Source organism: Ranitomeya variabilis, chromosome 1 (assembly GCF_051348905.1).
Source record: "Ranitomeya variabilis isolate aRanVar5 chromosome 1, aRanVar5.hap1, whole genome shotgun sequence".
NCBI classification, from domain to species: domain Eukaryota; kingdom Metazoa; phylum Chordata; class Amphibia; order Anura; family Dendrobatidae; genus Ranitomeya; species Ranitomeya variabilis.
Window position 1 is genome coordinate 274,712,131 of NC_135232.1, and position 24,952 is coordinate 274,737,082.

The 24,952-nt window shown below is 43.2% G+C and overlaps 1 long non-coding RNA gene across 1 annotated transcript in view; it reads left to right on the forward strand.

Moving 5' to 3' along the window:
- LOC143815379 (uncharacterized) overlaps nucleotides 1–21,045 on the forward strand; it is a 99,263-nt gene extending 78,218 nt beyond the window's left edge. The window contains exons 3-4 of the long non-coding RNA XR_013223727.1: nucleotides 4,096–4,167; nucleotides 20,800–21,045. This is a non-coding gene — a long non-coding RNA (uncharacterized LOC143815379). The remainder of the gene's footprint in view (nucleotides 1–4,095; nucleotides 4,168–20,799) is intronic.
- The last annotated feature ends 3,907 nt before the right edge of the window (nucleotides 21,046–24,952 follow it).

Consider the following 24,952-nt stretch of genomic DNA (forward strand, 5'->3'; position numbering starts at 1 on the left):
TGAAATAAAACAGACCATGCAGGAAACCCGCAGACCCTAAAAAAATTGTGGTTGGTATTTAGGTAACAGTTCGCTGAAAATATTCTCTTATGGTATTTCATCTATTTGAACTGTGATGTTGGTAGGTGACATAAAAGCACCACATAAAAAAAGCAATTCTAACACAATTTTTTTAGTTTGTAATTTTATTATTTACATACTTCATTTACTACATAAATAGCATAATTTTATTGTATGGATTGGGGGGTTATATTTTTCGTGTTCCTCACTTGTTGGTTTCACGGGTTTGAAGGTTGAAGGTAGACTTAAAGGAGCATTTCCATCACCAAGATCCTATCCCAAGATGTAATAATAATAATATTAGCAAATACAGCCAATTAGAAATGTAGTATTTTTCTGATTTGCTATGTCTCTTTCCTCATGTGCAGTCATTGCAGTACCTTTGGTATCCATGGTTACAAACACTAATATAGTGACAGTTAGGTAGTTGCTATTTGTTGTTACCATGGCTACCTAAGGTCCTGCAATGCCTGCACATGAAGATAGAGACATAGTGATCCAGAAAAACTATACTACATTTCTAATTAGAGGTATTTTCTAATATTAAAAAAAAAACATGGGGCAGGCACTAACATTGACATAGGGATACCCCTTTAAGTCCATCAAGTTCAACCTATAGCCTAACATGTTGATCCAGAGGAAGGCAAAAACCCCATAGTGCAGACACCATCATTGACATTGATCCAGGTAAATAGCCCCAGATAAGGAAAAAAACTTATATTCCAACTCAAAAGAGTATTCAGAATAAATCCTTGGATCAATGTCCCATCTAAAAAAAAAACCCTTAAGTTGAAATTTTATTATATTTTTCACAGACAAACTGTAAAACCATAATTAAGGCTGATTATTATTAAAATGATATATAAAAAAAGACACTGATATTTGCAATCCAAGCACCAAAGTGTAGTACTCAAAAAATCAAGGACATTGGAAAAAAATTATAGACAGTTGGAAACCCTGGAATGATACATTTCCTTAACTTTTAGCTAGGCTCTCGACTGACCACACTTTTGCAAGGATTTGGCATATAAACATTAGCTACGCTGAGCTGCTTAAGTTATCACTGATGTCCTTGGAATAAGTACCTGGCCTTACTAATAATAGTTTAGTATAAAGAAGAGCATTAGATGGGAAATACAAAATGTCTGTTGACTGGCCAAAAAAAGTAGGGGCTTGTTCACATGTAGTCTTTTTGCTGTACTTTTTCGTGTGGCAAAAGTGCAACTAGTTGACAGTAGTTGTAAAATACAGCTGCTTCTCACAAAATTAGAATATCCTCAAAGTTAATTTACTTCAGTTCTTAAATACAAAAAGTGAAACTCGTATATTAGATAGTCACTACAAACAGTGATTTATTTCTGTTAATGTTGATTATCGCTTACAGCCAATGAAAACCCAAAAGTCATTATCTCACTAAATTAGAATACTTTATTACACCAGTTTGAAAAATGATTTTAAAATCCGAAATGTTGGCCTACTGAAATGTATGTTAAGTAAATGCATTCAATACTTGGTCAGGGCTCCTTTTGCATCAATTACTGCATCAATGCAGCGTTGCATGGAGGCCATCAGCCTGTGGCACTGCTGAGGTGTTATGGAAGCTTTGATAGCAGCCTTCAGCTCATCTGCATTGTTGGCTCTGGTGTCTCTCACCTTCCTCTTGGCGAGTCAGGCTAGTTTGCTAACCAATCAAGCACAGTGATACTATTGTATGGAGCTCCCTGGAGCACCCCTGGAGCTTTTTTCGGTTTTGCATTTTCGTTTATCGCTCCCCTCCTTCCCAGTGCCATAACTTTTTATTTTTCTGTCAGTATGGCCATGTGAGGGCTTATTTTTTGCGGGACGAGTTGTACTTTTGAACGACACCATTGGTTTTACCATATTGTGTACTAGAAAACTGGAAAAAAAATCCAAGTGTGGTGAAATTGCAAAAAAAAAGTGCAATCCCACACTTGTCTTTTGTTTGGCTTTTTTGCTAGGTTCACTAAATGCTAAAACTTACCTGCCATTATGATTCTCCAGGTCATTACGAGTTCATAGACACCAAACATGTCTAGGTTCTTTTTTATCTAAGTGGTGAAAACAAATTCCAAACTTTGGAAAAAAAACTAAAAAAAAATTGTGCAATTTCCCGATACCCATAGCATCTCCATTGTTTGCGATCTCGGGTTGGGTGAGGCCTTATCTTTTGCGCATCAAGCTAACATTTTTAAAAACACCATTTTGGTGCATATATGTTCTTTTGATCGGCTCCTAATTGCATTTTAATGCAATGTCGCGGCGACCAAAAAAACGTAATTTTGGCGTTTTGACTTTTATCTCGCTACGCTGTCTAGCGATCAGGTTAATCCTTTTTATTGATAGATCGGGTGATTCTGAACGCGGCGATACCAAATATGGCTGTTTGATTTTATTTTTATTGTTTTATTTTGAATGGGGTGAAAGGGGGGTGATTTGAACTTTTATATATTTTTTTATTTTTTTATATTTTTAAACACTTTTGTTTTTACTTTTGCCATGCTTCAGTAGCCTCCATAGGAGACAAGAAGCTGCCACAACTCGACCGGCTCTGCTACATAGAGGCGATGGTTAGATCGCGTCTATGTACTAGAATTACTAAGTTGCTATGGGCGCCGACCACTGGGTGGCGCTCAAGGCAATCCAGCACTGACAACCATAGAGGTTTCAAGGAGACCTCTTGTTGTCATGCTGATGAACCGATGACCCCCGGGGGTCAGCGGTGCTCGTATTTATGGCCCGATGGCAAGAAGCATGATTTAAATGCCACTGTCAGAGTTTGACAGCAGCATTAAACTAGTTAATAGCCGCGGGTGGATCACAATTTCACCCGTGGCTATTGAGGGCACATGTCAGCTGTTCAAAACAGCTGACATATCCCTGAAAGGATGTGGGCTCACCACCAGAGTCCATATCAAATCGGGGGGATACCGACATCGGCGTACTGTTACGCCTGATGTTGGTAAGGGGTTAAACCAAGTATTGGTACTTTTGTCAGTGTGGACACGTGTCAAGTCCTGATGGACCAAGGGACCCTGATGAAGGAATCCGACGATATTCCGAAACGCGTTCGTTTTCTGGCTCCCACTGCGATCCGTACTCTCTTCAGGGGCACCAAGTGACCGCTGATCACGTGACCCGAACGTCAGGAAGGTCTTGCCAAGTACCGCGCAAGGATCTCTAAACACAGGCCGCGCGAGCGTCTGTCACCGGCCAAGACGGCGCTCGCAGAATTTGCCTGGAAGCCGACAAGCAAAGACAACTATAAAGCTAAGCAACCTTGTTCTACTGCTACCGTTTGGCACCTACGGACAGCTTTTTTTTTCATGCAGTTACCTCCATCACAGGTACTGAGCGATTACCTTGTCACTTGTAGAACTTTTTATGCGAGTAAACCTGCAGTCTAAAAGAGCCCCAGGGATCTCTCAGGGCTTGTTCACACTATCCTTTTTTTGCTGCGGATTTTTCAGCTGCGGATTTGTAAAAACCGCGGTGGTTTTCACTGCGGTTTTTTGTGCGGTTTCTACTGCGGATTCCACTGCGGGTTTCCAACTGCATTTTCCTATTGGTGCAGGTGGAAAACCGCTGCGGAATCCGCAGAAATAATTGACATGCTACTTCTTTTTTTTCGCAGAAAATCCGCGCTGATTTTCAAGCGGAAAAACGCAAAGTGGGCACAGCGGTTTTTGTTTTCCATAGGGTAACATTGTACTGTACCCTGCATGGAAAACGGCTACGGATCCGCAGCTGCAAATCCGCTGCGGATCCGCAGCAAAAACCGCAAAGTGTGAACATAGCCTAAAGGACATATTCAGAAGATATTCTTTAAAGGGCTTTGATTTTACTTTGGCAAGACATTAATTATATTTATAATTACGGTATATTTATATTTATTAAGTAGCACTTTCTGGTATCGTGATAAAAAGGGCACTATATTAATCTAGATATAATCCAGACACAACGTAGCACTCTGGCATAATACAATTGGATTTAATATCCATCTTTTTCCTATCATAGTTTGACCCTACATAACCTTTGACCTGACCCACCTCAGCACAAAGCAACTCGAGTATTATCGTCACCTAACAGGTAAATTAAATTGTTAGTGTTCATTCAATGCATTTTATCCTATAGCGCGGGTATAAAGCTTTATTTCATTTTCATTAATTCCCTTTTTACTGGATGCCCAGGGCCACAGACCGGGTCATTACCACCGTGACCACCCCTTTAAGAACAGAACCGGCCCTGTACCGAGTACCCCACGGTCCTAGCGGGCGCTCCAAATGTGACACTTGTAGCCCATGTCCTGGATAAGTCTATGTGTGGTGGCTCTTGATGCAATGACTCCAGCAGCAGTCCACTCTTTGTGAATCTCCTCCAAATTTTTAAATGGTCTTTTCTTAACAATCCTTTCAAGGCTGCTGTTATCCCAGTTGCTTGTGCACCTTTTTCTACCACACTTTTTCCTTCCACTTAACTTTCCATTACTATGCTTGAATACAGCACTCTGTGAGCAGCCAGCTTCTTTAGCAATGACCTTTTGTTTCTTACCCTTCTTGTAGAATGTGTCAATGACTGCCTTCTGGACATCTGTCAAGTCAGCAGTCTTCCCCATGATTGTGGAGCCTACTGAAACAGACTTAGGGGGCTTTTTAAACACTTAGGAAGCCTTTGCAGGTGTTTTTTTGTTAATTATTCTAATTTACTGAGATCATGACTTTTGGGTTTTCATTGGCTGTAAGTCATAATCATCAACATTAACAGAAATAAACACTTGAAATAAATCACTGTTTGTAATGACTCTATATAATATATGAGTTTCACTTTTTGTATTGAAGAACTGAAATTTCTAAAATCTCATTCACGCGGTGAATTTTTTTAAGCTGCAGTGTTTTGGTTTTTTTTTATCCACATGTCTATTCTTTCAGTGTTTTAATTGCATTTTTTAGCCATCCAATAAAATGCATAAAAAAACATTTAAAAAATTGTAAACCATATCAAAAACATGCATAATGTGAGCAGCATTTCTCCTGCCAACACTCTGTGCTTTTCATGTGGAAAACAAAACTGCAAAAAAACACATCCTAGTATTCTAATAAGATGTATATGCAGTAGCATCAGAGCCTCTTCACTATAAGTAACTTAGAATCAGTATTGATGAGTGGACATTTCTGCACCAGTCTGAAGTTATCCACTAGTAGCCAATAGAAGCTTACCTACATTCTCAGCATTTCTGGGTCAAACATACCTGGCTGAGATGATAATGTCAGTGTATAAGGGTATGTTTCCACATTCAGTATTCGCTGCAGATTGGACGCTGTGTACAGCCACAGCGGCCAGATGTTACAGCATAGTGGATGGGATTTTATGAAATCCCATCTCCACTATGCATGCAGGGACCCCTCCGCCACCCCTGCGCAACCGGACATGCGGCATGTCCTTCTAGACCGCAGCATGTCTATTTTCTTGCAGACACCGTCCAATGTATAGGATCTGGTGATTCCGCATGGTTCAATGAAGACATGTGGAATCACCGCATGTACAAAAGCTGGTGACTCATGATTTATTTCTGATGATGTGAGAGAGACTAGTCGGACAGTTGGAATTTTGATGGCCCATCCTTTTGCTTCAAGGGGCTGGAAATCGCTGCTAGAGGTGTCTGACAGCAGCCTTCTTCCCACTGAAAACACAGATTTGCCAAGCGCATGTGTATGGGGAAGTCGGGAGAGATATTTGTCTGTTTCTTGTGTATTGGCAGCTTTTGGCCACATTCATGTGACAATATTTTGGTAAGTATTTGTAAGTCAAAACCAGTAGTGAAGTCTACACAGAAAAAAAACTGCAATGGAAAGATTTTCATCTGTTCCATATTTTGAACCTCTCCTGGTTTAGCCTTATCAGGGTTACTGCCTCACCACAGTGAAATGTAGTACATTACTTAACAGACATCACTGAACAAAAAGTTAGCTGCCAAAAGAACGAGCAAAGAAACTACCCTTCTTTTGAGCAGTCCTTACTCCTCCCGAAATAGATATTATGATATTGCAATCACAAATTAAAACCATTAAAGGGGGTATCCAGGTCTTAACAAATAACAAAAAATGTATCTAAGCACTAACAGACAGGTAATTGCAACTTACCTGCCTACTGTGCACAGCGCCTTATTTCCCTGGCACAGAGCAGTGACAGACCGCTCCTGCCGGGAATTCAGCTGCCTCTGCTGATGCGACAAAGCGGGACCTCCGAGGTCATTCTGATTGACAATCGGCTCTCCCAGTTAGGCAGCGGGCATCCTGCTGTCAATCAGAATGACATTGGAAGTCCCGCTCCATCTACAGAGCTGAGCGTAAAAGATGCCTCCGCTCTGTAGACGTGACGTCAGCAGAGGCTTCTGAATCCCCGGCAGGAGTGATCTGTGACTGCTCTGTGCCGGGAACGAACGGCGCCATGCAAAACAGGCAGGTAATTAGCAACTACCTGCCTGTTAGTACTGTGACAGAGTCACTGGTGAAGTAATGGAGTTGAGATACATGTCACTGCGCATGATGGCATCAGTGATGTAAAACAATAATAGTTTCCTCCAGCACACTGCATGTTGTGATGGTTTATATAAAGTTATATGATGGACTGGTTTTAGTGGACCTCCATAGAGCGGGTGGTAGGAGGTCCACGTACCTTCCCCTGAAGTGTCCTTACAGGATCTGTGTGATGTCAGGATCATGTGATCAGTCACATGATGGAGGGATCACAAGGTCTGGGCTTAAATGGCTGACCGCCAAAGCCTTCAGTGTTCAGTGGTTCTTGGAGAGACAGGACTCCAGGAAGTGTGTGCTCAATCAGAACCGTGGACATTGCTGCCGCTGAGTGGACTGAACCTGCTAGGAAAAGGACTGTTTTTTTTATTTCTTTGTTATGCTGTTTTTCCCGGAGGGCTGTCTTTATTTGTCCAGCTTTATTTATGCTGCTACAATAAACCAAGCCTTTTCCTAAAGAGGCAGTGTTCCAGTTATACCTCTGTGTCCAGCCGAGTGATCCACTCTACCATAGTGCATACAGTGGGTAAAAAAAAAATTATCTGAAGTCCCGAGTATCCCCTTTAAAAAGGTTCTCTGAGACTCTTAGGGTATGTTTCCACGTTCAGTATTTGCTGCGGATTGGATGCTGCGTACAATCCACAGCGGCCAGAAGTTACAACATACTGGATGGGATTTTATGAAATCCCATCTCCACTATGCGTTCAAAGACGCAGGTGGCAGACCTGCGGATACGCACATGCGGTGCGTCTTTATAGACTGCAGCATGTTTATTTATCTTGCGATGACGCTCAATCTCCACAAGATAAATAGCACAGTTCTATGTATAGGATGCAGTGATTCCGCACGGTTCAATGAACACATGGAGAATCACCGCGCGTACAAAAGCCGGCAGCACTTTGGATGGAGCGGGTATCTGCTGCATCCAAAGCGCTGCCTTTATGGAACGTGGTAGCATAAGGGTATGTTTCCATGTTCCGTAAAGGCAGTGCTTTGGACGCAGCAGATACCCGCTCCATCCAAAGTGCTGCCGGCTCTTGTACACGCGGTGATTCCACATGTGTTCATTGAACACATGCTGAATCACCACATTCTATACATTGGACGGTGCTATTTATCTTGCGGAGACTGAGCGTCTCCGCAAGATAAATAGACATGCTGCAGTCTATAAAGACGCGCCACATGTGCATATACGCAGGGAAGTCGGAGGCGTCCGTGCACACAAAGTGAAGATGGGATTTAATAAAATCCCCCCCACTATGCTGTAACAGCTGGCCGTTGCGGATTGGACCCTGTGGGGACACCAATGCCCTCTGGGGTCCCGGTGCCAGTGCTAGCTAGTGGGCCTCGCATGATTAGGGCCCCGGTACTTGCAATACTTACCTCTCCCGGGTCCTCCGCTGTGGCGTCTTCCACGTCTCCTGACTGTGAACAGTCACAGTGGAGAGTGCCGGAAGACGGCGACGCTGAGGAGTCCAAAGCAGAGCTGTGGCTAGCGAAGAGAGATGAGTATTTCATTTCTTTTTTTGTTTTGTTTAGAGCAATATATGGGGCCCTTCATATTCTAGAGCAATATATGGGGCCCATAATATACTGGAGCAATTTATCGAGCCCATCATATACTGGAGCATTATATGGGGCCCATTGTGCATGACTCATTATATGGGGCCCATTGTGCATGACTCATTATATGGGGCCCATTATATATGAAGCAATGTATGGGGCCCATTATATACTGTATGGAGCAACATATGGGGCTCATTATGTATGGAGCATTCTATGTGGCCCATCATATCCTGTATGGAGCAGTATATGGACTCATTATGTATGGAGCATTATTTGAGTCCCATCATATACTGTATGGAGCATTATATGGGGCCCATTTTATATGTAGCAATATATGGGGCCCATCATATACTGTATGGAGCATTAAATGAGACCCATTATACTGTATGGAATAGCATTATATGGGGCCCATTATGTATGGAGCAATATATGGGGCTCAATATACTGTTTGGTGTATTGTACAGGGCTCATTATACTGCATGGAGCAATATATGGTGCTCTTTATTCTGTATGGAGCACTATGTGGTGCCCATAATCATGTAATGAGCAATATATGGGGCTCATTATTCTATATGGAGCACTATGTGGTGCCCATAATATTGTATGGGGACTATACTGTCTGGTTTCTGAGCTATAGTAGAATTTACAATAGATATCACTCATGTAATGTAAGAAGTAAGTGAAATCCGCACCTGCGTTTTCTGCCAAGAGATGCAGAATCCGCACAAAAAATTCCTGAGGCTAATCCGCAACCTGGGCATTGCACTATACCTATATTTCTCTGCCGTATCTGCGCATCATGAGTCTTGGTATGTGTTAAAGGGGACCATGAAAACCTGGAGCCAGCCCTGAATACAAGCCACCAGCCAATAGGAGGCCAACAGCTAATGTTGATGTGCTCCTGGTTGGCACGCTAAAGTCAGACGTAGGCTATGAAAGAGAAACCTGCACGTTGTGGGAATGGAAGAAGATATGAAGAAGGGAGGGAGCACCGTTTGACTTTTTGAACCCAAAATTGGCTGGAATCAATGGCAGGCGCATGTCGCATTTGGAGACCCCCTGATGTACCTAAACAGTGGAAAGCCCCCAATTCTAACCCCAACCCTAACCACAACCCTAATCCCAACTCCAACACCACCCTTACCCCAACACCCCAATCGTAACCTCAACACAACCGTAACTCCAACACAACCGTATCCCCAACACAACCCTAACCCCGTCACAACCCTAAAGGTACCGTCACATTAAGCGACGCTGCAGCGATATCGACAACGATGCCGATCGCTGCAGCGTCGCTGTGTGGTCGCTGGAGAGCTGTCACACAGACAGCTCTCCAGCGACCAACGATGCTGAAGTCCCCGGGTAACCAGGGTAAACATCGGGTTACGAAGCGCAGGGCCGCGCTTAGTAACCCGATGTTTACCCTGGTTACCAGTGTAAATGTAAAAAAAAACAAACACTACATACTTACATTGCTGTGTCTGTCGCGTCCCTCGCCTTCAGCTTCCCTGCACTGTGTAAGCGCCGGCCCTAAAGCACAGCGGTGATGTCACCGCTGCGCTTTGCTTTACGGCCGGCACTGACACATTCAGTGCAGGAAGTTCTGAGCAGCAGCGCGGACGCCGGGGGACGTGACAGACATCAGAGGGTGAGTATGTAGTGTTTTTTTTACTTTTACAATGGTAACCAGGGTAAATATCGGGTTACTAAGCGCGGCCCTGCGCTTAGTAACCCGATATTTACCCTGGTTACCATTGTAAAACATTGCTGGCATCGTTGCTTTTGCTGTCAAACACGACGATACACGCCGATCTGACGACCAAATAAAGTTCTGGACTTTCAGCAACGACCAGCGATATCACAGCAGGATCCAGATCGCTGCTGCGTGTCAAACACAACGATATCGCTATCCAGGACGCTGCAACGTCACGGATCGCTATCGTTATCGTTGCAAAGTCGTTTAGTGTGAAGGTACCTTAAGCCCAACACCACAACCGTAACCCACACACTCCAACGGTAACCCCAACCTAACCCTAATTCTAGCCCAACCCTAACCCCAGCTCTAACACCAACCCTAACCCTAGCCCCAACCCTAACCCTAGCTCTAACCCCAACCCTAACCCTAATGGAAAATGGAAATAAATACATTTTTTTAATTTTATTATTTTTACCTAACTAACGGGGTGATTAAAGGGGGGTTTTGATTTACTATTTTTTAATTTTGATCACTGTGATAGGGTATGTCACAGTGATCAAAATGAACTAATAGGAAAAATCTCTTATTGTTGCTGGTTCCTGGCCGGCAGATCTCGGTGGGCGCACTGCGCATGCGCCCGCTGTTTTCTTCCTGGAAGAAGATGCCAGTTGCCAGGGGATAGAGCCAGAGGGTCCAGGGACACCAGAGCTACCGGGGGGCCTCAGGGGACCCCATTTCTCCTTTGGTATGCTAGATCATAACAGAAGAGAGGGAAATAAATGAGAAAACGATCCGAATCATGTTCTCCGGCGTCTCAGCTACCCCTGGTAGTTGAAACCCCGGAGATTTTTCAATGCTGGGGGGCGCTATAATCTTATTTCTCTGCGCCATTAAAAAGTGGCGCTGAGGAATAAGTACCCTTAGCTGCTGCCGTTAAAAGACATATCGGCAGTCGTTAAGGGGTTAACATATATTCTGGTTTGTTTCATATGTGTGTACTTACTCTTTCTTCCCATCTGGGTCATTTTCTGGTTTTCTTGCCTTCTATGTTCACATTCCAATAAGAAAAAAAAGCAAAAAACATTGCATGAACATGACTGTCAAAACTTTTGATCAATACTGTATATATTATTTATTTAAGAGAAAAAAAAAGTTTTCATAAACCCTAGCAACGCCCACGGTACAGACGCATCTAAGCGTCATGTCAGTGGTGGTGGTCCCGCTGACTGTGGTCACTCACCTGGCATTCCATTTCAGGTGCACAGCTTCTAAATTTACCTGCTCAGTCCTGATACCTAGCCCATGCACTGGACTGGTTATGCCATTCATCATTTTGTTTTTGTGGCAGGGTTCCCTGGTTAGTCTTATAATCAGGAGAGAAAAGGCCTATCATTCATTTTGGAATTACATTTAAAGTACAGTACATTTTTATTTTATCCAGTGTCAGGCAGACCATATTTTGTCTGTGACCGCTCCATACTGGGATAGAATGGAGCTGGATACAACAAGCAGGTACATTTGCGCTCAAAAGTTTACATACCCCGGCAGAATTTTTGCTTTCTTGGCCTTTTTTTCAGAGAATATGAATAATAACACCAAAACTTTTTCTCCACTCTTGGTTAGTGGCTGGGTGAAGCTATTTATTGTCAAACTACTGTGTTTTCTCTTTTTAAATCATAATGACTATCCAAAACATCCAACTTACCCTGATCAAAAGTTCACATACACCATTTCATAATGCCGTGTATTGCCCCCTTTAACATTAATGACAGCTTGAAGTCTTTTGTTATAGTGGTGGATGAGGTTCTTTATTTTCTCAGACGGTAAAGCTGCCAACTTTTCTTGGCAGAAAGCCCCCAGTTCCTGTAAATTCCTGGGCTGTCTAGTATTAACTGCACACTTGAGATATCCCCAGATTGGCTCAATGATATTGAGGTCAGGAGACTGAGATGGCCACTCCAGAACCTTCACTTTGTTCTGCTGTAGCCAATGACTGGTCAACTTGGCCTTGTGTTTTGGATCGTTGTCATGTTTGAACGTCCAAGTACATCCCATGCGCAGCTTCCAGGCTGATGAGTGCACATTTGCCTCCAGTATTTGCTGATAACGTGCTCATTCATCTTTCCTTCAACTTTGACCAAGTTTCCTGTGCCTTTGTAGCTCACACATCCCCAAAACCTCAACGATCCACCTCCGTGCGTTACAGTAGGAATGTTGTTCTTTTCATCATAGGCCTTGTTGACCTCTCTCCAAATGTAACGTTTATGGTTGTGGCCAAAAACTTCACTTTTGGTCTCATCACTCCAAATTACCTTGTTCCAGGAGTTTTGAGGCTTGCCTCTGTGTTGTTTTGCATATTCTAGGTGAGATACTTTGTGGCATTTGTGCAGTAATGGCTTTCTTCTGGCGACTTGACCATGTAGCCCATTTTTCTTTAAGTGCCTCCTTATTGTGCATCTTGAAACAGCCACACCACTAGTTTTCAGAGTCCTGAATTTCAGCTGATGTTATTTGTGTTTTTTTTTCAGAGAATATGAATAACACGAAAGCTTTTTCTCCATGCATGGTTAGTGGTTGGGTGAAGCCATTTATTGTCAGACTACTGTGTTTTCTCTTTTTAAATCATAATGACAACCCAAAACATTGACAAAATTGAAGTTTTTGGCCACAACCATAAACGTTACATTTGGAGAAAGGTCAACAAGACCTATGATGAAAAGAACAACATTCCTACTGTAAAGCACCGAGATGGATCATTGATGTTTTGGGGGTGTGTGAGCTACAAAGGCACAGGAAACTTGGTCAAAGTTGAAGGAAAGATGAATGCAGCACGTTATCGGCAAATACTGGAGGCAAATTTGCGCTCATCAGCCTGGAAGCTGCACATGGGACGTACTTGGACGTTCCAACATGACAACGATTCAAAACACAAGGCCAAGTCGACATGTCATTGGCTACAGCAGAACAAAGTGAAAGTTCTGGAGTGGCCATCTCAGTCTCCTGACCTCAATATCATTGAGCCACTCTGGGGAGATCTCAAGTGCGCAGCTCATGCTAGACAGCCCAGGAATTTACAGGAACTGGAGGCTTTTTGTTAATAAAAGTTGGCAGCTTTACCATCTGAGAAAATAAAGAACCTCATCCACAACTACCACAAAAGACTTCAAGCTCTCATTCATGTTAGAGGGGGAAAATACACGGTATTAAGAAATAGGATATGTGAACTTTTGATCAGGGTCAATTGGATGCTTTGGGTTGTCATTATGTTTTAAAAAGAGAAAACACAGTAGTTTGACAATAAATGGCTTCATCCAACCACTAACCATGAGTGGAGAAAAAGTTTTGGTGTGATCATTCATATTCTCTGAAAAAAAGGCGAAGAAAGCAAAAATTCTGCCGGGGTATGTAAACCCCCCATCCTGATATATATGGCACCCATTCTGGTATGTACAGTCCTCCATCCTGGTACATATGTCCACATCTTGGCTGATATATATGGCACCCCCCCATCCTGGTTGGTGTACATGCCCCCCCATCCTGGCTGGTATATATGGCCCCTCTATCCTAGGATATGTGCCACCTCAGCCTGGCTGGTATATATTCCCCCATCCTGGTACATTTGCCCCCTCCATCCCATCCTGGTATATATGACTCCCCATCCTGGTATATATGCCCAACATTCTGGTATATATGCCCCACATCCTGGTTAGTATATCCCCCCATCCTGGAATATATGGCCCCCCATTCTGGTATATTTAGCCCCCAAACATGGCTAGTATATATGCCCCCCCCCCATCATGGTATATATGCCCTCCCATCATGGTATATATGGCCCTCATACTGGTACATTTATAGCCCCCTTAACGCCACACATAAAAAAAAAAAGATTCTATTTAACCTTCCCTCTGTTTCCTTGAAGTGCAGAGTCCTGTTCTGATGATGGCAGCTGACTTTGGCATGTAAGAAGCGCGTGACATCACTGCCATGCGTCCCCACATGCCAAGGTCAGCTGCCCGAGTATTCACTGCTCTCCACGCCCGGGACTATGGGAGTGAGAAGCAAAGAATATTCCTTTACCTTAATAGCGGACACACCTGGTCACCCAGCAGAAATCCAGCTGCTGAAGCTACAGTGCCTTGCGAAAGTATTCGGCCCCCTGGAACTCTTCAACCTTTTCCCACATATCATGCTTCAAACATAAAGATACCAAATGTAAATTTTTGGTGAAGAATCAACAACAAGTGGAACACAATTGTGAAGTTGAACGAAATGTATTGGTTATTTAAGATTTTTGTGGAAATTCAAAACCTGAAAAGTGGGGCGTGCAATATTATTCGGCCCCTTTAACTTAATACTTTGTTGCGCCACCTTTTGCTGCGATTACAGCTGCAAGTTGCTTGGGGTATGTCTCTATCAGTTTTGTACATCGAGAGACTGAAATTCTTGCCCATTCTTCCTTGGCAAACAACTCGAGCTCAGTGAGGATGATGGAGATCGTTTATGAACAGCAGTTTTCAGCTCTTTCCACATATTTTCGATTGGACTGAGGTCTGGACTTTGACTGGATCGTCTAACTATAACTTCTCTGAAATATTGAAGTGTTCAGAGAATGATAAACCTGGGTGAAATTGTGCAGCCAGGCTGCAATTCATGTTACCCGCGATTTTGGCAACCTGAGATCACTGTATAGGAAATAGAACTAAAAGATAGCATAATGCTCCAACTGTGCACATCTCACATTGCAGCAGCATATGTGAAAATATATGTTGCTGCTATCATGTTTGAAAGAGGTCTATAAATTTGGGACCAAACGGTCACAATTTTTTTGTTAGATTGTGTAACAAAAACAACATTCAAGCATTGCAGATATTGAAGTGTTGTGTTATCCTTCCTGTAACAATGTGTTTCGAACCTCACTGAAGCACCCGCAGACATAACACCAGACAATTTATGTAAACTATTTTCATCAGCATAGGCTGGCTACACACACCTTTAAACCCTTAACCCCCGGATCTTTTTTCGGTTTTGTGTTTTCGTTTTTCGCTTCCCTTCTTCCCAGAGCCATAACTTTTTTATTTTTCCGTCAATATAGCCATGTGAGCCATCTCCTTTCATTCACAGGTATGTGGGAACTGTCTCCTAATCTGAACTAGCCACTGCACCCTCTGAATCCCTTGTGCATCTATCCCTCTTCTAACTGCTGGTATGTTGCTGCTTTTTCCCTGACTTTAATTCCATGTTTCATACTTCAAGCTTGCTGAATGCATATTGATATGCACATGTTCCTCACACCTAGCTCTATCCACCCATCTTATCCTATCCTTCACCAACCTTGATGCTAATCAAATGTACTATTAACTGCAATCTGTGAATTGCTCCCTGCTGTGAACTATCCCCCACCTCCTTTCTCCTCCCTCTTCCTCTCTTAGCTGGCTTCATTTCATGGACTCTTCAAATGGTATAAGTTGCATGGTACTGGTCAGATATGGCCTGGGTCAGATGTGCCATCATTTGAAGTGACATCTTTAAAGTGGCATCAGAAATAGTCCAGAAATCGGCCAGACGGTAAGACCAATCACTATCTTCTAAATTTACTTGACTTGCTTTTCCTCCCCTGCTCTTTAACCATGCTCACATTATCCCCACAGTTTTTGCTCCACTAATCCTCATTTTCCTTCACCCACCTGTTTCCCTTCTCTCCGCTTATTCTCACTGCTGGTGACACATCCCCCAATCCTGCCCCCCGCCTCATACATTACTACCCCTTACCCTATCCTTCTCACACTATGAGAAACCACCGCAACCCCTCACACTTAAAACCTGTGCAACTGACCCCCACCACACTGCTTCCCCTCTCTGGGGCACTTTGGATGCCCGCTCTGTCTGCAACAAGCTCCACATGGTCCATGATCTCTTCACTTCTCGCAACCTTTTCTTCCTGGCCCTCACTGAGACCTGGCTGACGCCCCCTGACACGGCCTTGCCTGCAGCACTGAGTTACGGTGGCCTCCAATTTACCCACACTCCTCGCTCTGGCAACAGACATGGTGGAGGAGTGGGTATCCTTCTTTCTAAAAACTGCTTCTTCAACCCTATCCAACCCCCACCCTCCCTTATCCTCCCTTCTTTCGAGGCTCACTCTGTCCGTATTTACGCTCCCACCAGTCTCCAAATGGCTGTCATATACCGACCACCTGGCTCAGCCACTGCCTTCATCGACCAATTCTCCACCTGGCTCCTTCACTTTCTCTCTGCTGACATCCCCACCATCATCATGGGTGACTTTAATATCCCTACTGACACCCACCAGCCAGCAGCCTCCAAACTACTGGCCCTTACTTCATCCTTTGGGCTCACCCATTGGTCCACCACAGCCACCCACACAGACTGACATACACTAGACCTCATCTTCACCCGCCTTTGTTCCTTATCTAATCTCACAAACTCTCCCTTCCCCCTATCTGACCACCATCTACTCACCTTCTCATCCTTGTCCTCCTCACCTGCCCCCCATGTCCAGCCATTACCACAACCACGCAGAAACCTCGCACATCTAGACACTCACAGACTCTCAGACTCTCTCCTACCCCTGTCCTCCATATCTTCACTGCACGACACGGACAGCGCCACCGCTTTCTATAACTCGACCCTCACATCAGCCATAGACTCAGTCGCCCCTCTCACGCATGGCACAGTGCGACAAACCAATAGGCAACCTTGGCATAACAATGTCACAAAAAAACTTCGACAAGCATCCAGGGTTGCGGAGCGGCGTTGGAAAAAAACACGCCTGCCAGACGACTTCATTGCCTTCAAACAAGCTACATTTGACTTCAAATCAGCCCTCACCTCTGCTAAACAGACCTATTTCACTAACCTTGTATCTTCACTATCCTACAACCCAAAACAACTGTTCAGCACATTTAACTCCCTCCTCCGCCCACCACTGCCACCTCCAACTCCCTTCATCTCTTCCGAGGACTTTTCCACCTACTTCAAAAACAAGATCGACCAAACAAGGCAAACCTTTACTTGTCCACCACCCCAACCACTCCATATACCAGACCTCTGCCCTTCCCTAATAACCTCCCTCTCCAACATCACTGAAGGAGAGCTTACTCGCCTCTTTTCCAAATCACACCTCACCACCTGTGCACTTGACCCCATGCCTTCCCACCTGCTCCCCAACCTCACTAACACGCTTATTCCAGCCCTAACCCATCTCTTCAACCTATTGCTCTCTTCTGGTACCTTCCCCTCTGCCTTCAAACATGCCACCATCACACCCATCCTCAAAAAAAACTAACCTTGACCCAACTGCTATGCCCAGCTATCGCCCCATATCACTGCTCCCGTTTGCTTCAAAACTCCTTGAGCAGCATGTCCATGGTCAACTTTCCTCCCACCTCTCATCTAACTCTCTCCTTGACAACCTCCAATCTGGCTTCCGCCCCCACCACTCCACCGAAACTGCCCTGACAAAAATTACTAATGACCTAGTCACAGCCAAAGCTAACAGACAGTTCTCCATCCTCCTCCTTCTTGACCTGTCCTCTGCTTTCGACACAGTCGATCACTGCCTACTGTTACAGATTCTTTCTTCCCTTGGCATCAAAGACCTCGCCCTGTCCTGGATTGCCTCATACCTATCCAACCGCACATTTAGCGTTTCCCACTCCCACACTACCTCCTCATCCCGCCCTCTCTCTGTCGGAGTCCCTCAAGGCTCTGTCCTAGGGCCCCTACTTTTTTCCATCTATACCCTTGGCCTAGGACAACTCATAAAGTCCCATGGCTTCCAGTACCACCTGTATGCAGACGACACTCAGATCTACCTCTCTGGCCCAGATGTCACCTCCCTGCTGTCCAGAATCCCGAAGTGTCTGTCAGCCATATCCTCCTTCTTCACCTCTCTCTTCCTAAAACTCAATGTAGACAAAACCGAATTCATCATCTTTCCCCCACCTCACGTATCCCCCCTACCCAATCTATCTATTATGATGAACGGCATCACGCTCTCTCCCGCTCCTGAAATCCGCTGCCTCGGGGTAACTCTTGACTCTGCCCTGTCCTTCAAACCTAACGTCCAAGCTCTTGCCACCTCCTGTCACCTCCAACTCAAAAATATTGCCAGAATCCGTTCCTTCCTCAGTCCACAATCTACCAAAACTCTTGTGCATGCTCTCATCATCTCCCGCCTCGATTACTGCAACACCCTCCTCTGTGGCCTCCCCGCTAACTCTCTTGCACCACTCCAGTCTGTCCTCAACTCTGCTGCCCGCCTAATCCACCTCTCTCCTCGCTACTCCCCTGCTTCTCCCCTCTGCAAATCCCTCCACTGGCTCCCAATCCCCCAACGAATCCAGTTCAAACTACTAACACTGATCTACAAAGCCATCCACAACCTGTCTCCTCCCTATATCTCTGAACTAATCTCCCACTATCTTCCCTCACGTAATCTCCGTTCATCCCAAGACCTCCTACTCTCCTCCACACTTATTCGTTCCTCACACAATCGCCTCCAAGATTTCTCCCGAATATCCCCCATCCTCTGGAATTCCATGCCTCAACATGTCCGATTATCCACCACCCTCGGATCCTTCAGACGGAACCTGAAAACCCATCTCTTCAGGAAAGCCTACAGCCTACAATAACCGAGCCGCCGCCTCACCACCGCCAGAGCCGCCGCCCCCTCACCCCTACCTTCTGTCTCTTCCCCACTATCCCATAGAATGTAAGTCCGCAAGGACAGGGTCCTCTCCCCTCTGTACCAGTCTGTCACTGTAAACCTGTTTACTGTAAATGATATCTATAACTCTGTACAGCACCATGGAATTAATGGTGCTATATAAATAAATAATAATAATAATGTGAGGGCTTTTTTTTTGCAGGACAAGTTGTACTTTTGAACTACACCATTGGTTTTACCATGTCATGTACTAGAAAACGGGAAAAAAATTCCAAGTGCAGTGAAATTGCAAAAAAAAGTGCAATCCCACACTGGTTTTTTGTTTGGCTTTTTTGCTAGGTTCACTAAATGCTAAAACTGACCTGCCATTATGATTCTCCAGGTCATTACAAGTTCATAGACACCAAAAATGTCTAGGTTCTTTTTTATCTAAGTGGTGAAAAAAAATTCCAAACTTTGTTGAAAAAAAAATTGCGCCATTTTCCAATACCCATAGCATCTCCATTTTTTATGATCTCGGGTTGGGTGAGGGCTTGTTTTTTACGTGCCAAGCTGACGTTTTTAATTATACCATTTTGGTGCAGATACGATCTTTTGGTCACCCGTTATTGCATTTTAATGTTATATCGTGGCGATCAAAAAACTTAATTTTGGCATTTTGACTTTGTTTCTTGCTACGCCATTTAACGATCAGGTTAATCCTTTTTTTTATTGATAGATTGGGCGATTCTGAACATGGCGATACCAAATATGTGTATGCTTTTCTTTTTATTGTTTTATTTTGAATGGGGCACAAGGGGGGTGATTTGAACTTTTATATTTTTTTATATTTTTAAAAACATTTTTTTGTTTTGACGTGCTTCAATAGTCTCCATCAGCTCTGCTACATAGAGGCGATGTTCAGATCGCCTCTATATAATAGCAGATTTACTCACTTGCTATGAGTGCTGACCACTGGGTGGCGCTCACAGCAAGCCAGCACTGAAAACCATAGAGACCAGGAGACCTCCGGTTGTCATGCCAACACACCGGTGTGCGTATTTCCAGAAGCGCGATTTAAATGTCGCTGTCAGAATTTGACAGCGGCATTTAACTGGTTAATAGCCGTGGGTGGATCGTGATTCCACCTGCGGCTATTGCGGGCACATGTCAGCTGATCAAAACAGCTGATATGTGCCGGGAAAAATGTGGGCTCAACCGCCGTAGCCCACATCACAGGGAAGGAGTCCGACATTGGCGTAAATGTATGCCCGATGTCAGAAAGGGGTTAAGCAGTTGCTTTGCCGTTCTGTATTTCTGCATATTTCCTATCCTGTTTCAGATTTTAGAAAGCGTTATGTTCTGTTGCAGTGATCTAACACATTAACTGGTTCATTACGTGGAAGACCAACGCTTCAAACATGTTCTAACTTGTCTATCCTGTACTGTTCATGCATTGCAGTTCATATTAAGAAAACGTACTGAAATGTGTAAAAATATAAATGTTTGTCTGACATTCCCAATTTGTTACGGTAATTTGCCCTTTTGCCCATCAGGTTATGCTCACACCATAAAACAAATAAACAATAAGAATACACTAGACAATATTGTAAAACAGTATATTCCCTTTACAATATGTCCAAAATATCAATATACATTATCCAAAAGAATAAATACAGTGAGAAATCCAGAAGCATGTAGAGCTTATCGCCTGAATAATGTAAACACGTAAAGCATATCCCAACCACACAGAAATCACATAAATGGTTACTAGACATTCCATGATCAGTATATTTCATAAAGTATCGCTATAATGGAAAATACACTATGGTGTTCATATTTACGCGGCCTAGGTTCTTTCTTGTATTTATTACTGTGGATATATTGATATTCTGTAAGTTGAATATATATCTAGTGATGTATATGTCAAACGGAGGCCATAAACATGTTGTGAGCAGAACATTAGATGGGATCATAACTATATTGCTACCAAAGGCATATCTGCATCTTAGCCATTCATGGTAGAGATATGAATATCTGTGATTACGTGGCAGCAAAAACTGGTCAGGCTGCAGATATACATGAGTTTGGCTGCGCTATGCGGCTTTCATAACCACCGTGACCACTGCATAGAGACAGATATTTCACTCTCAACCAAGAATGACTGAAATGTGAATACCCCTTTAATCATGTTAATTATATATTTTTGGTATTTTTGCATAATATCGCATATAATTTTTTAATTTTTTTGCTTACAGAAGTATTGTCAAACGAGCAGCCCTTGGGACCTACAACAATGCAGTGAACAATTGTTACCTCTTATTCTTTGCTCGGCTTAGCTTTTAACAAAAAAAAGAGCATGGAAAGCACCTCCAAAAATTCATTGATCTAATGACGCTAGGCAAAAATATATATTACTGAACATGAGGTTCTTAGTTTAACATTCAGATCAGACTTTATGAAGCCCGTTGCCACGTCACTATGAACCTCTCAGAACGATGGTCGATGCATGCAAGGCCATGTCTACATTGAAAACAGCAGGATTCTGTGATTTGCAATTTAATAATAATAATAATAATAATAATTTTATTTATATAGCGCCAACATATTCCGCAGCGCTTTACAACTTATAGAGGGGACTTATACAGACAACAGACATTACAGCATAACAGAAATCACAGTTCAAAACAGATACCAGGAGGAATGAGGGCCCTGCTGCTCGCAAGCTTACAATCTATGAGGAAAAGGGGGCAATTTGGAAATTCATATCCACAAAGTGGACTGGAACAGATCAAACAATTCTTAACCTAGAGGTTTCCAGAATCCATGAACAGGTTCTTTTTATCCCAGCATAAGTGCAGAGTTTTGATCAGTTAGTTGTAAGCATCCTCTAGTGATCGTGTGTATTCTTGGTTTTAGTTCAGGAAATCATAACACAAATCTTGAAGAATAGACCTAGATGGCTCTAGATAGCTATGTATTTTCTGACAAAGTAATATGTTTTATCTAACCTTCTCCATACACAACATAGACACACTAGGGAAGAGTTTTCCTTTTTGTGCTTCATGGAAGAAGTTCCTCAGTAGCTTTCCCTGCATGGCTTGCACTAGATCCAATAAGGTATATACTGTACTGATGAACCTGACACAGGATTAGAAGGGCTTTAGGGACTTTAATTTTGTTACTTTATCCTTAGAATATCAGATTGTCAGCATCCTACTTACTGGCAGCCCCATGAGTTAGTGGGTTAAAAATACATTTTGAACAGACATTTAGGACCCGTTCAGTGTTCGGTCAGTATTTTACATCAGTATTTGCAAGCCAAAACCAGGAGTGGGTGATAAATGCAGAAGTGGTGCATATGTTTCTATTATACTTTTGCCTCTGATTGTTCCACTCCTGGTTTTGACTTAGAAATACTGACGTAAAATACTGACCAAATACTGATGTAAAATACTGACCAAATACTGACCGTGTGAATTTATGACAAAAAGTGAGAATTGGATGTTATCCATCACCCTGCACAATAGGGTTTCTACCTATGCAGTTGCACACTATCATTGCCAACAGTATACACCATATTGACAAAACTAACAGTAACACCCAGTTGTCAATTCATTCATACTTTTCTAGGATAAATAGAGAGACAACACAAAGCAAAGTTCTCTAACAGAAAAAAAAGTGCTCCTTCATTATTTAATGGGGAGGGTGAGTAATTAAGAAGCAGACAATTGTGGCTTTGCAGATGGCAGGAAGAGGACATTTGGTAAGGACCTTCACCCCTTTGCTTACACCATTAGGTATCCTAGTAACAATAGACTATGGCATCTAAGGGGTTACCTATTCACTTTAGCTGAAAGTTGGCTGAGAGATAAAGCTTCTTTCCCCAGGTAATAGCGCACACACATCTACTGAGCCCTTGCCACCACTGGGCCTGTGTGGCATGATGCAAAAACTACTTACTGCTCGTGCCATACATGTGCATATTGCAAATATGGTCCAAAACACAAATTAATTTTCATTCTAAATGCCTATCTATTTAATGCCATAATCTATTTTCTAATGTACTTAAAAAATCCTTCCCTAATTACACTATCTACCTGCTTTATTTATTTATTTTTTACTACTTCCTTTTTGCTGATGCTTTGCTTGAGAATCCCACTGCATGCTGAGATACTCCAATGAAGCATAATCAGGGGCCAAAGGCTCGGGTCATTGCCCCAGCCTCTGCCCCCACCCTGAACCAAAAGCGTCAACAGTGAGTTTCATTTCAGTGGCTGGGCTAGTAACTCTTCAAATGAGCATAAGTCAGTTTTCAATTCCATTGGATGCTCAGTAGATTCTTGTCACTAGGCGGTGCACAATGACAGTGCACTCTTGAACCAGCTCTGATCAGAAGTAACAAGCCGGCAACAGAGCGCACTGTCAGTGCGTGTTGTTAGAGGATTACCCGTCTTGCAGAGACCAGCGCCGCCCTCACAAGTCTAGGGACTAGCCCAGCCCCTGAAATGCTTGTCACCGATGACGCTTAATTTCAGGGAGGAGGCAGAGGCTGCGGCAGTGACTGTAGCGTCTGCCCCCTGATGATACTTTGTTTGAGTATCACAACGTGCACTGGGATTCTCTAATGAAGCGTCATCAAAATGGAAGTTGTAAAAAAAGGATAAATAAGTTAAATAGTGTAGTTAGGGAAGGATAACAATGTTTTAGTTAAACTATACAGATTAGAATGTGGCATTAAATAGATGATTAGAATGAACATTAAGGGTATGTGCACACGTCAGGATTTCTTGCAGAAATTTTCCTGACAAAAACCGGACATTTCTGCCAGAAATCCGCATGCGGTTTTTTTGTGTTTTTTCTTGCGTTTTTGACGCTTTTTTTGTGCGTTTTTTTCCAAATGCATAGAATTGCGGGAAAAACGCGGAAAATCCGCAAAATTAATGAACATGCTGCTTTTTTTACCGCGATGCCCATGTGCACAAAACATGCAGAATGCATTCTAAATAATAGGATGCATAATGTATGCGTTTTTAATGAGTTTTTATAGCGTTTTTATCGCGAAAAAAAGTGAAAAAACCTGAACGTGTGCACATAGCCTAATATTTGAGTTTCAGATAACCCCTTTAACTGGCACAGTGTTCTGTCCTCTGCATTTACAGGCAGACATATGACCACAGGACAATGTTTCACATAATGTACAATTTTTATTAAGTTTATTTTTAATGTTTAGCCCCCCCCCCCCTGACAGCCGCAATAGCAAATCAGATTGTTCCTCTTCAGTTTGGCTGTCGTTACCATGTGTATGTATGCACTACTACTTTTCACCAATGATAACGGATATAGTTTTATCACTGATTGCTTTGTGCTTACCCACTGGGACTCGAATGTAATGTATAAATCGTTTTCGTGATTGACCTGTCTAAGCGAGTCTTTACTGAGTCATATACTTTTCTGTTGTTGCATGCAGCTGTCTTTAGCCCCATGTTTGTTTGTGTTTTCTTCACTCTTTTTTTTCTTTTAGTTGTCAATATTGTTTGGTGTTATTGCCTGTTACTTGTAGCTGTGGCATATTACATTAACCTTTATGTACTTGTCCACTTACTGTTATCTGCACCTGCCTGCATCTTTCACTCACTGCTGTGCAATCTGGTTCTTCAGGTACCTGCCTGCTGCTGCTGCCTTGTCATCTGCACCTGCCTGCCTGTCACCCTCTCATTATTTACCTCCCAATGTCTCTGTTACTGTTGTCCCTGCAATTGTCACTGTTCTGGTCCACACATGACCTGTCCCTTATTGTCTTACTTGCCTCCTGTGCTATAATTATTATATTTATCTAATTTCTTCTGTCGCTGTTCTGCCAAAAAGTTTATTATTTATTTTTATTCCAAACTTTTATGTCCAGTGAGAAATGGGTGCATGTTCTGACTGTCATAGGGCAGCCCGTCTCCTGGATAGCCACATCTGGGTGCAGTGCCCATGGGGATCCCCTGGCTCACATGGAGCTGGCTCCTAACAGATGGGCGCTTGGATCAGCTTTCCAAATCCTGAATAATTTATTAGGAACAAAATAGTTGAGTCTGTGAACAGGTCCCTCCTTCCTCTACTCTTTGTCTCTATAAAGTGCCATTGAGTGGCAGAGTTTCTAATTACAGGTCAGACAGGACAGGCCCTCCTCCCCGTCACAGGGAGTTATTTATACACCTGAATTACAGTGACGTAGCTTCTGTTGGAAGAAGCAGATTTATTTCACCTTTTAGAAAGGGCTGTATTCACTCAAACCTCATGACCCAGTTTAGATTCAGAGAGAGCCAGACCTATGGGGAGGAGCAACACTATGGGGGGAAAGGACTGAGGAAGAGGAGGATAGTCCAGGTAGAACCCTACTGTACTTCATTGGAAACTAATATT